Below are 11122 nucleotides of genomic sequence, written 5' to 3'. Positions count from 1 at the left end.
ACATCTTTCCCAAGGTGCGGCTCTCAGAGCTGGACACAGCATTTCACTGGCGTGTACTGCCACAAGAAAAGCACTGCTCATTAGTACCTCAGGACTCCTAGTGGTAGCTCAGATGTTCTTTTTTTAGTGGGCTTGGTTCTTCTACAGATTGTAGCATGAGGAGTCTAGATCACCAGGGTGTTTGGAACCAGTCCCCTGCCACTGTCTGCAGTATTGAGGGGTATGTTCGAGAGACTAGCGGCGTTCCTGTCTGCATAGACACATCAGAGTATCCTGTAGGATCGAGGCATCTTACTGTAGTGCACCCACTTCTTCTTGTGCTCCAACAACCTCTCTGGCAAATGCAGGTGCTCTGGAACTTACTCATAGTAGGGGTATTCCACAGCCTAAGTCCCACTGGGAGCTGTACATGCCAGTGCCTCGGCATCTCTTGGTAGAAGGACTGAAATAAAAGAGTCACTTCAAGTCACATCTCCAGCTCTGTTTTACATTCTGCCCCTTCAGTGCTCACAGGGACTCTGCTCAAGGCCCTGTCAGCCCCGGTGGGATTCCAGCTGGACAGTCCTTTCCAGCAGGGCTTCCAATTTCAAGTCTGAAATTTTTAGTAGAAAACAGTTCTACGGAAAATCTGAAATGATTTTAACCATTAGGAGCTGCTAATTAAAGAGGCAAGTGCTATACCTCCACCCCAGCCACGTACAGCTATAAAATAAAGAAGAGACGAGGGCCATAGGAATATGTGCACACGTTCTGATTTAAATACAATCCAATATTTGCAAACTGCTCAGAATCTCTTCTGGGACTTCTGTGAGTTCAGCTTCCCTGTGTGCCCCTTTGTCAGCAGTGCAGTGCGAGTCAGCTCCCACGCCCCAAAGCCATTGTCTCCCCAGAGCTGCAGGTGTGTGCGCTCACCATTCATAGCCTTTGGGGTGGACAGCTGTTTCAAAATCCAGCTCTGCTGCCCCCTGGTGAGCTGCTTCAGACATGCCAAAATGTGTAAAATTCACCTTTGCTGCATGTTTACATATATCTGGAATTCGATATTTATCCACCCACCTCCAAACCCTCAGAGGCTGCTGCAGGACCCAGAATAAGCCATTAGCAAAGCAATTAGTATTTTCCAAGCAGTGGAAGTCACCAGTCTAGACTGATGCATATGGAGGCTGGTCAGTATTCTTACACTATAGACATGGTAGAAAATCCAAAATACTACCAGAGACATAAGGGAGGAAGGCAATGTTAGAGTCAGGCAGGAACGCTCTCGCAGCTTCAGGAGCTGTGACAAACGCCAGAAACCAGGCCAATGTCTGGCACATGAGCAAACATACAAACACAGTGATGAAGCTGCAGCAGCGTGCCAGCACCAGCAGAGCACAGGCCTGCCGACTTTCCGATTGAACAAAACTGAATACCCTCGCCCTAGGCATTCTCTGAGGCCCCACCCCGCAGACACCATCCCCCCCTCCATCCATCCATCATGCTCCCCCACCTACATCACTCTCATTTTCCTTAGGCTGTGGAAGGTCCCAGAGAATGGACCAAAGCGGACAGTGATTGAACCCCTATGGGAGCAATGAACAATGCAGCAGCAGAAGGTGAGTAGACTGTCTATGTGAAAGCAATGGAAACATGTATTACTTTTAAGCTGGGCACAGGCGTATAAATCTACTGTTTTGCCATAAACATAGTTAGCACTGAAAGAAAAGTTACAGGTATTGGAAGAACTCAAGGCTGACAGTGGCGAACTTATATTGGAACTAAATGACTGGGTAAATAACAAATCAGCAAAGATATAACTTGCAATAATACCAGGGAAAAGACCACCTGTTATTGGGTCAGATGTGTGTCAGGACTTTGGTCTCATCAAAGATGGGAACTCATTAGAGGTGCAAAGGAACAAAACCCTTGGGGAGGAGATTGAGGATACTTGCAGGTAATGGAGAAGGTCTGCACAGAATATGGAACAGAGCTGAGAGCCCATTTGCCCCACGTCACACCAAAAAGGTTCCACTCTCCCTACAGCAGAGCCCAAAAGAAGAGCAGGGTAGACTCCTTGCTCTGGGAATCAGATAGCAAGTGCAAGAAACAAGACCGGCTGCCTTTGCTGATCGCTGTAGAGAGAAAAGAAAGAGGCCTTCTCTTATGTACGGAACACCTCCGCCCCACAAATTTAAATGCATGTCCTCTTCTAAAGATGCTGACTCCATGGATGTGCAGCGGCTGGAGCAACCATGGAAAAAATTGTCTTCTTGGTAGTCTGTGTCCGACAATGACATCTTGAGCTTGCTCAGGCTCATTGGTTGTGGACTCGCATGTGGCTGAGGAGTCCAAGCCTTGCATAGCATGGACGTTCACAGTAGGGGCAAGGGAATTGTCCTGGCTCTGTCTGTGCGGCTGCTGCTGTTGCTTTCCTCCTCTCACGAGCATCAGTCAGGCGTATGCTTCGCTGCTCCTCGAAGTTGTCCTACACGTCATACGAGAGCACACCAGCCTGCTAGGTCTTCTACATGCTGCTGTAGCTGCTTTTGCTTTAATCCAATCTGAGCAACATTGGCCTTCACACAGTATTTTCATCTCTTGGGAGGCCTACCTTGGTTCCTTTTGCCCTGGGAGAGTTCACCGTAGAGGAATTGCTTAGGGATTCTTGACTCCTCCATTCGTATGACATGCCCCATCCAGCGAAGCTGGTCTTTCAGAATCATGGCTTCAGTGCTTGTGGTTCCTGCTCTGTCCAGGACTTCCAGGTTCGTGACTCTGTCCTGCCATCGAATGTGCAGTACTGAGCTCAGGCTGCGTGTGTGGAAGCGCTCCAGCAGTTTCACATGTTTTCTGTACAAGGTCCAGGTTTCACATCGATACTGGAGACTGGTCAGGGCTACAGCATTGTTCACTTTCAGCTTAGTGGACTGTCAGGTATTGTGCAGATTTAACACTCGCACTGTCAGACGTCCTAGTGCCTGGTTGGCCTGGCGTTGATTTCTTTGTCAAGGCAGCCATCACGGGCAATCACACTGCTGAGGTACTTGAACTCGTCCACAGTTTTTAACTCTGTTCCTTCAATAGAGATTGAAGCGGGGAGAACAGCAGATCCTGGAGCAGGCTGAAAGTACCTTGGTCTTTCCTAGGCTGATGGTCAAACCAGAGAGGCGAGTGGCTTCAGCAAACTTGTTAACCATAAGCTGGAGATCAGATTCCTTGTGTGCCGTAAGTGCACAGTCGTCAGCAAAGATTTCCAAGGATGAGCCTCTCAAGCTTCTTGGTTTTAGCATTCATACGACGAAGGTCGAAAAGTGACCCATCAAGCCTGTACTTTATGCAGACTCCATGGTCCAGGTCCCTAACTGCGTGGCTGAGGATGCACATGAAAAAGAAGTTGAATAGAACTGGGGCCAGCACGCACCCTTGCTTCACACCACTGAATATCTCAAATGGATCTGAGGACTCGCCATTCGAAAGAACGAAGCCAGTCTTGTCATCATGGAACAGGCGTATGAGGTAAACAAATCTTTTCAGGAAGCTGAATTTTGACAGGATAATCTACAGGGCTGCTCTGTTGACAGAGTCAAATGCCTTGGTCAGGTCTATAAAGATGGAGTATAGATCCAAGTTCTGCTCTATGTACTTTTTCTGGACCTGACAAACAGTAAAGATCATGTCAATGGTGCTGCAACCTGCATGGAAACTGCATTGTGCCTCTGGTGGGTTCTCCTCTGAGATGCTGGGGATCAGATGGTTGAGGATGACTTGAGCCAAGATCTTCCCAGCAGTAGCGAGAAGGGAGATGGCCCGGTAATTTCCACAGCCAGCTTTGTTGCCCTTGTTCTTGGAGAACAAGATGATTGTGGCATCCCTACTCTTTGGGCATGTTGTCTACTTCCCAGATGCTGGTCAAAATGCTGTGAAAGGCTTCAAGTGACACTGGTCCTGCCACTTTGAAAATTTCAGCAGGGATCCCATCCATTCTAGGGGCTTTGCCAGAGCTGGTCTGGCTGATTGCCTTTTTGACCTCATCCATTGTTGGGGATAGGTCAAGACTGTCTGTTGTGGGTTTCTGAGGGATCTGGCCTAGGGCCTCAGGGTCGACAATGGACGGCCTGTTGAGAAGGTTGCTGAAATGCTCTCTCCACCTATTGTTGATGCTGCTTTTCTCCCGCAGGAAGGTCATGCCATCTGCAGACAGGAGGGGTGTAGTACTTGGCTTTGAAGATCCACATACAGTCTTAATAGCACTGAAGAACATCTTGGATTTCTTGGTGTCAGCGTAGTATTGGACTTCATCAGCTTTTCTCTGTCACCACCCATCTTGGATTTTGTGACGTGCAGGCTGGTGATCAGCAACCAGCAGCAGCCCCCTCAATCAGCACCTTCTCCCCCAGTGTCTCACACCTGCTGTGGATCAGCTGTCATGAGGCATGTAGGAGGCACTGGCAGGGAGCAGGAGAAGTGAGGCTAGGGTTTGCTTGGGGGAAAGAGGCAGAATGGGGCAAAAAGAGGTGGGGTGGATTCTTGGGGAAAGGGGTTGAGTGGAGGCAGAGCTTGGTGTGGAGTGGGGGCAAGAAGGGACGGCTTGAGCATCTTCCAGGCACACTAGAAAGTCAGTGCCTTCAGCCACCACTGAGGGGAAACATTTTGGAAGAAATGACAGATGCCAAGTATTTTTCTACACTTGGCATGTCGAGAGGATTCTGCAGATGTGGTTAAAAAGGGCAGAGAGCACAGAGTTGTTCACATTCAATGCCTCCTTTGGAAGATACTGCTTCTGCAAACTACCATTTGAGCTGTGCTCGGCACCTGAGGTGTTTCACTGGGAAATAGCATCAATTTTTTGATAGCTTGAGATACTCAGCTTACATAGGTGACTTTCTGATCTGGGAAAAAGCAAAAGCAGAACATGCCCAGAGGCTCCAAACAGCTATATTTCATAGAATCATAGAATTCTAGGACTGGAAGGGACCTTGAGAGGTTGTCGAGTCCAGCCCCCTGCCCTCATGGCAGGACCAAGCACTTTCTAGACCATCCCTGATAGACATTTATCTAACCTGTTCTTAAATATCTCCAGAGATGGAGATTCCACAACCTCCCTAGACAATTTATTCCAGTGTTTGACCACTCTGACAGTTAGGAACTTTTTCCTAATGTCCAACCTAAACCTCCGCTGCTGCAGTTTAAGCCCATTGCTTCTTGTTCTATCCTCAGAGGCCAGGAAGAACAAATTTTCTCCCTCCTCCTTAGGACACCCTTTCAGATACATGAAAGCCGTTATCATGTCCCCTCCTTAATCTGCTTTTTTCCAAACTAAACAAGCCCAATTCTTTCAGCCTTTCTTCATAGGTCATGTTCTCTAGACCTTTGATCATTCTTGTTGCTCTTTTCTGGACCCTTTCCAATTTCTCCACATCTTTCTTGAAATGCGGTGACCAGAACTGGACACAATACTCCAGCTGAGGCCTAAACAGTGCAGAGTAGAGCGGCAAAATGACTTCTCATGTCTTGTTCACAACACATTTGTTAATGCACCCAGAATCATGTTTGCTTCTTTTGCAACAGCATCACACTGTTGACTCATATTTAATTTGTCGTCCACTATAACCCCTAGATCCCTTTCTGCCATACTCCTTCCTAGATAGTCACTTCCCATTCTGTATGTGTGAAACTGATTGTTCGTTCGTAAGTGGAGCACTTTGCATTTGTCTTTATTAAACTTCATCCGGTTTACCTCATTTCTCCAATTGGAGACCATTTCTCCAATTTGTGCAGATCATTTTGAATTTTGACCCTATCCAGCTGCAACCCCTCCTACCTTGGTATCATCTGCAAATTTAATAAGCGTACTTTCTATGCCAATATCTAAATGGTTGATGAAGATATTGAACAGAATTGGTCCCAGTACAGACCCCTACGGAACCCCACTTGTTATACCTTTCCAGCAGGATTGAGAACCATTAATAACTCCTCTCTGAGTACAGTTATCCAGCCAGTTTTGCACCCACCTTATAGCAGCCCCAACTAAGTTGTGTTTGCCTAGTTTATTGTTAAGAATATCATGCGAGACCTTATCAAATGCCTTACTATAGTCTAGGTGTACCACATCTACCACTTCTCCCTTATCCACAAGGCTCGTTATCCAATCAAAGAAAGCTATCAGATTGGTTTGACATGATTTGTTCTTTGCAAATCCATGCTGTCTGTCCCCTATCGGTTTACCACCTTCCAGGTGTTTGTAGATGATTTCCTTAAATACTTATTCCATTATCTTTCCTGGCACAGAAGTTAAACTGACTCGTCTGTAGTTTCCTGTGTTGTTCTTATTCCCCTTTTCATAGATGGGCACTATATTTGCCTTTTTCCAGTCTTCTGGAATCTCTCCTGTCTCCCATTATTTTCCGAAGATGATAGCTAATGGCTCAGATACCTGCTCCATCAGGTCCTTGAGTATTCTAGGATGCATTTCATCAGGCCTTGGTGACTTGCACAGATCTAAGTTTTCTAAGTGTTTTTAACTTGTTCTTTTTTTATTTTTATTTTCTAAACCTACCCCCTTTCCCACTAGCATTCACTATGTTGGACATTCCTTCTTCAGACTTCTCAGTGAAGACAGAAACAAAGAAGTCATTAAGCATCTCTGCCATTTCCAAGTTTCCCATTACTATTTCTCCCTCCTTACTGAGCAATGGGCCTACCCTGTCCTTGGTCTTCCCCTTTCTTCTAAGATATTTATAAAAAGTCTTCTTGTTTCCCTTTATGCCCATAGATAATTTGAGCTCATTTTGTGCCTTTGCCTTTCTAATCTTGCCCCTGCGTCCCTGTGTTGTTTGCATATAGTCATCCTGGCCGTGTGTACAGTAGCCCAAAACTTTGAAATGGCCATGCAAATGGCCATTTTGAAGTTTACTAATGAAGAGCTGAAATACATATTCAGCGCCTCATTAGAATGCCAGCAGCTGCAGCACTTTGAAATTGACGCAGCTCGCCGCCGCACAGCTCATCCAGACAGGGCTCCTTTTTGAAAGGACCCCGGCAACTTCGAAATCTCCATATTCCTATCTGCTGTTAGGAATAAGGGGATTTTGAAGTTGCCGGGGTCCTTTCGAAAAGGAGCCCCGACTGGACGAGCCGCACGGCGGCGAGCTGCATCAGTTTCGAACTGCCGCGGCTGCCGGCATTCTAATGAGGCTCTGAATATGTATTTCAGCGCTTCATTAGTAAACTTTGAAATGGCCATTTGCATGGCCATTTCAAAGTTTTGGGCTAGTATAGACACAGCCCCTTTGTAATTTGTCCCAGTTTCCACTTTTTATGATTTTTTTTTTTTTTTTATTTTGAGATCATGCACGATCTCCTGGTTAAGCCAAGGCAGTCGTTTGCTATATTTTTTATCTTTCCTATGCAGCGGAATAGTTAACAAAGCTAAGCAGGCTTAACAAACAAAAATATAAATTCTGTGTCACTGAAATTACATACCTAGGAGAGAAACTATCACAGCAAAGTGCAAAGTGAGATCAGAGGAAGGAAGGGTTCAGGCCAGCATCAGAATCTGTGCCACAGAAAGAGATATGAGGATTTCTTGGAATGATGAACTGAGGGAAAATTTTGCCTAATCTACCTGCTTGAGTCAGCAACCTGAAAATACTATTGTGCAAAGATGCCTTGGCTGGTGTAGACATACTGCCAACAAGTACTCCACTTGAGGCTGAATCCCCATACTCCCCTGATGGCTATTTAACCTACTCTTAAATATCTCCAGTGATGGAGATTCCATAACCTTCCTAGTCATCATTCAGGGGAGACCTCCTTAAGAACAACAGACATGACTGTCATGTCACTATCTGGTCATCCATAAAGCTGTTTTTCAAAGCCTCCCTCATTAGTAGTGCCCCTCGCTGTGCTCTCCTTATTGCCCTGGTGTCCAGCTGCTCATAATTACCAGCCAGGCAATCTGTCTTGGCCCTCTAGACTGGTATGAAAATTTCCCCCTTGTTCTCACATAAATTATGAAGCACACAATAGGCTGCCACCATGAGGGAAATGTTGCCTGCACATTCTACCACCATTCTGCACTTGCTCAGCCTGCAGTTGAACTGCTCCTCACTGTAGCCCAGGCTGCCAGTGTATGGCTTCATGAGTCAAGGGAGCAAGGGGTGAACTTGGACACCCAGAATCACAGCTGGCTTCTCCACATCTCCAATGGTGATTCTTCTGGTCTGGGAAGAAAGTCCCATTCCTGGAGCCTTCTAAACAGACCAGAGTTCCTAAAGATGCTCACGTCATGCACCTTTCCTGAACACTGTGATCCACCAACACCTGCAAAACCACGGAGGAGCATCCCTCGCAGTTTAGGCACTCTGTGGCAAGGTGGTCTGGTGCCAAGATAGGGATGTGTGTTCCATCTCTTGCCCTGCCAAAGTTAGGGAGCCCAGCTGCAGCAAAACCATCCACTGTGTCCTGTACACATCCCACAACCACTATCTTTTGTAGCAGAAGGGTATTGATGGGCTTGGCTACCTGGATCACAGCAACCCACACTGTAGATTTACCCACTCCAAATTGATTGCCCACCAACTGGTAGTTGTCTAGCATTGCAGCTTCTGCAGAGCAATTACCACACGCTTCGAAACTGTCAGAGCAGGTCAGCGCTTTAGGGTGGGGGAAAGTAACACGCAAAGTCCATGAACCTGGCCTTACACATGCAGAAGTTTTGTAGCCACTGCTGATCATTCTACATCTGCAGAAGAATGTGGTCCCACCAGTTCCGCCAGGCTGAGGTTGTTTCACGGCATCAGAACTGGCACTCCACTGTGTAGAAAGCATTGAGTGCAGCCAGCATCTCCCTATTCCTCCTCTCCAGTGTCTCACATTCATATGTGCCCATGTCCTCCTCGGAGTCTTCATCACTCTGATGGCTGCTGAGTTTCTGCACGTACCACAGCACTATGTGTGAGGTGCTCCCAATACTTATCACAGCAGTTCTAAGTATGGATTCCATGCTAGCCTTGCAATGGTGCCTGCACAGATACATCAAAAGGGCACAAAAACACTTTTTGCCATTGCTTCTAAAGGGAGCAAGAGGAAAGAAATGCATTATGGGATGCTGATGACACACACCCATAGCCACCCGTGGAGCATTTTTGTCCCATCACACACTGGGAGAGAAACCCACAATGCAACAGGGCAGCAAGAACTATGGGATAGGTACCCACAGTGCATTGCTGACCAAGTCAAACCTGGCAATGTGAATGGGGACACATTCCATCAGCTTTATGTGTGGGCATGAGGGCTAGCTCAGTGGCTGAAGCATTAGCCTGCTAAACCCATGGGTGTAAGCTCAATCCTTGAGGAGGGCATTTAGGGGTCTGGGGCAAGTAGCTATTTCAGGGGGAGGGATAGCTCCATGGTTTGAGCATTGCCCTGCTACATGTGGCGTTGTGAGCTCAATCCTTGAGGAGGCCACTGAGGGATTGGGGCAAATAGATGCCAGGAATGGTGCATGGCCCTGCCAAGAGGGTATGGGATTAGACTAGATAACCTCCCAAGGTCACTTCTGGCTGTAGAAGATGTGTGCATGAACCCTTGACTTGGGGTCATGTAATATAAATGGGGTGCTAGAAAATCAACCTAATTCTGTAGTGTAGACATTCCCTGAGTAGCATAAAGCCACACCAGAAACTCCCTGGTATCCACTATTCTCACTGCCTCCCTGTTGCCAGAGGCTTTCCCCATTTTGGTGGGAGCTCCAGGAACAGGAAACAGCTCTAGCAAGGAAGGTGCAGCAGGGAAAGGTTTGTTAGAACTACCCTGGGGCTACAGTTAGGGGGGCAATAAATTGGTGTCCTCCCAAGTGCAAAGGAGCTGGTTTAAGCCTTCCCTTCTGCAACCCCAGGGTGTGGCCCAGGGGCTAATTTCCAGCCATAATAAAGCACGTGTTCTTATTACTGGGCCAGAGAGCCACACATTCAAGCCTCAGGTGCAGGCCGCAGGGGAGCTTCGCCCTCCTCCTCTCATCTCCCTCCTGCTCCCATAGCTCACCTCCTGTTCCTAGAACCCATTCAACTGCCTCAGTCTCCCTCCCGCACATGCACATTTTGCTGCCCTGACTCTGTCTCCCTCTCCTTCATGGTCCTTGCGCTGTCCTTGGTATCTTGTACTTCAGCCCCACAGGGAACAAGGACAACAACCATCATCGTTACTGAAGAAAAACCCACTTCTGCAAGCCGCGGCTGTAGGGAAACGGCAGCCATCTTTACTGAGCGTAGCCCTTGACTTGTTCCCCACTGTAGCGTATGGAAAATGGCAGCCGTGTCAAATGAGGTGTAGAATTATGAGCATCAGTTACTGACTATGCTCCACTACAACGTGTGACCCATGGTGCCTGGGGTAGCCCTCAGTGAAAATGCTAATCTCAGGGCAGGCTGCCACAAGGAAAGCAGATTCTCCCAGAACTGGTGGTTAACACACAGTAGTTAGGTTCACAACCAGTCTCTGCTCCTGATTCCCCACACTGGTTCTCAAGAAGCTAAAAATGAAGTCACACAGTCTCCTTTATTGCATCCCACTTCTCTGGCTCCCAATCAACCCACAGGTCTAATAAGGCGAGGACTCTGCTCACTATGCAAAATATTCCAGCCCCAAAGGGCCAGCCACATCACCAGATCTTACCCAGAACACCACGCCACCAGCCAATGCTTTAGCATCTACAACGAAAGATTTATTGTCAGAGAACTACAGTGGAAGAGTTGTTAAATGGCAAAGCAATCAGATACAGACAGAAGACTTCAAAGTTCTTAGCAGTTTGCTTGCTTGCAAGTCCCTCTGGATCACATTCACAGCTTAGATAGCTCATTCAGTCCTTGGTTCTGGGCTTCAGTTTGTAGACAAGCTGCTCCAGAGGTAGGGAGCAAGACAGAAGACAAAATGGAGACGATGCAGCCTCCTGTTTATATCTTTGCCACGTGGCTTCTGGGCTTTTGTCCCAAAACAATAACTCATCACACACAGCATGAAAAAACTTGGTGTCTCCTGTCCATGGGCACAGCCCTGCACGTCCTATGGACTCATAATGCGCAACCTCTGGCGCCTTTTAGTGGGTTTCTTTTAACCACCGATGAACCTCGATGGACAGGCTAGG

At 47.3% G+C, this 11122-nt stretch overlaps 1 protein-coding gene across 1 annotated transcript in view; it reads right to left on the bottom strand.

Annotated features, from left to right (window-relative positions):
• Positions 1–391: 391 nt before the first annotated feature.
• The window catches only part of TOR4A (torsin family 4 member A), a 78987-nt gene continuing 68256 nt past the window's right edge, over positions 392–11122 (bottom strand). The window contains exon 3 of the transcript XR_012648370.1: positions 392–442. The gene's annotated coding sequence lies outside the window, so the exon portion shown is untranslated. The remainder of the gene's footprint in view (positions 443–11122) is intronic.

This window comes from Carettochelys insculpta, chromosome 21 (genome assembly GCF_033958435.1).
Source record: "Carettochelys insculpta isolate YL-2023 chromosome 21, ASM3395843v1, whole genome shotgun sequence".
Classification (NCBI taxonomy): Eukaryota; Metazoa; Chordata; order Testudines; family Carettochelyidae; genus Carettochelys; species Carettochelys insculpta.
This window is presented reverse-complemented; position numbering and strand designations above follow the sequence as displayed.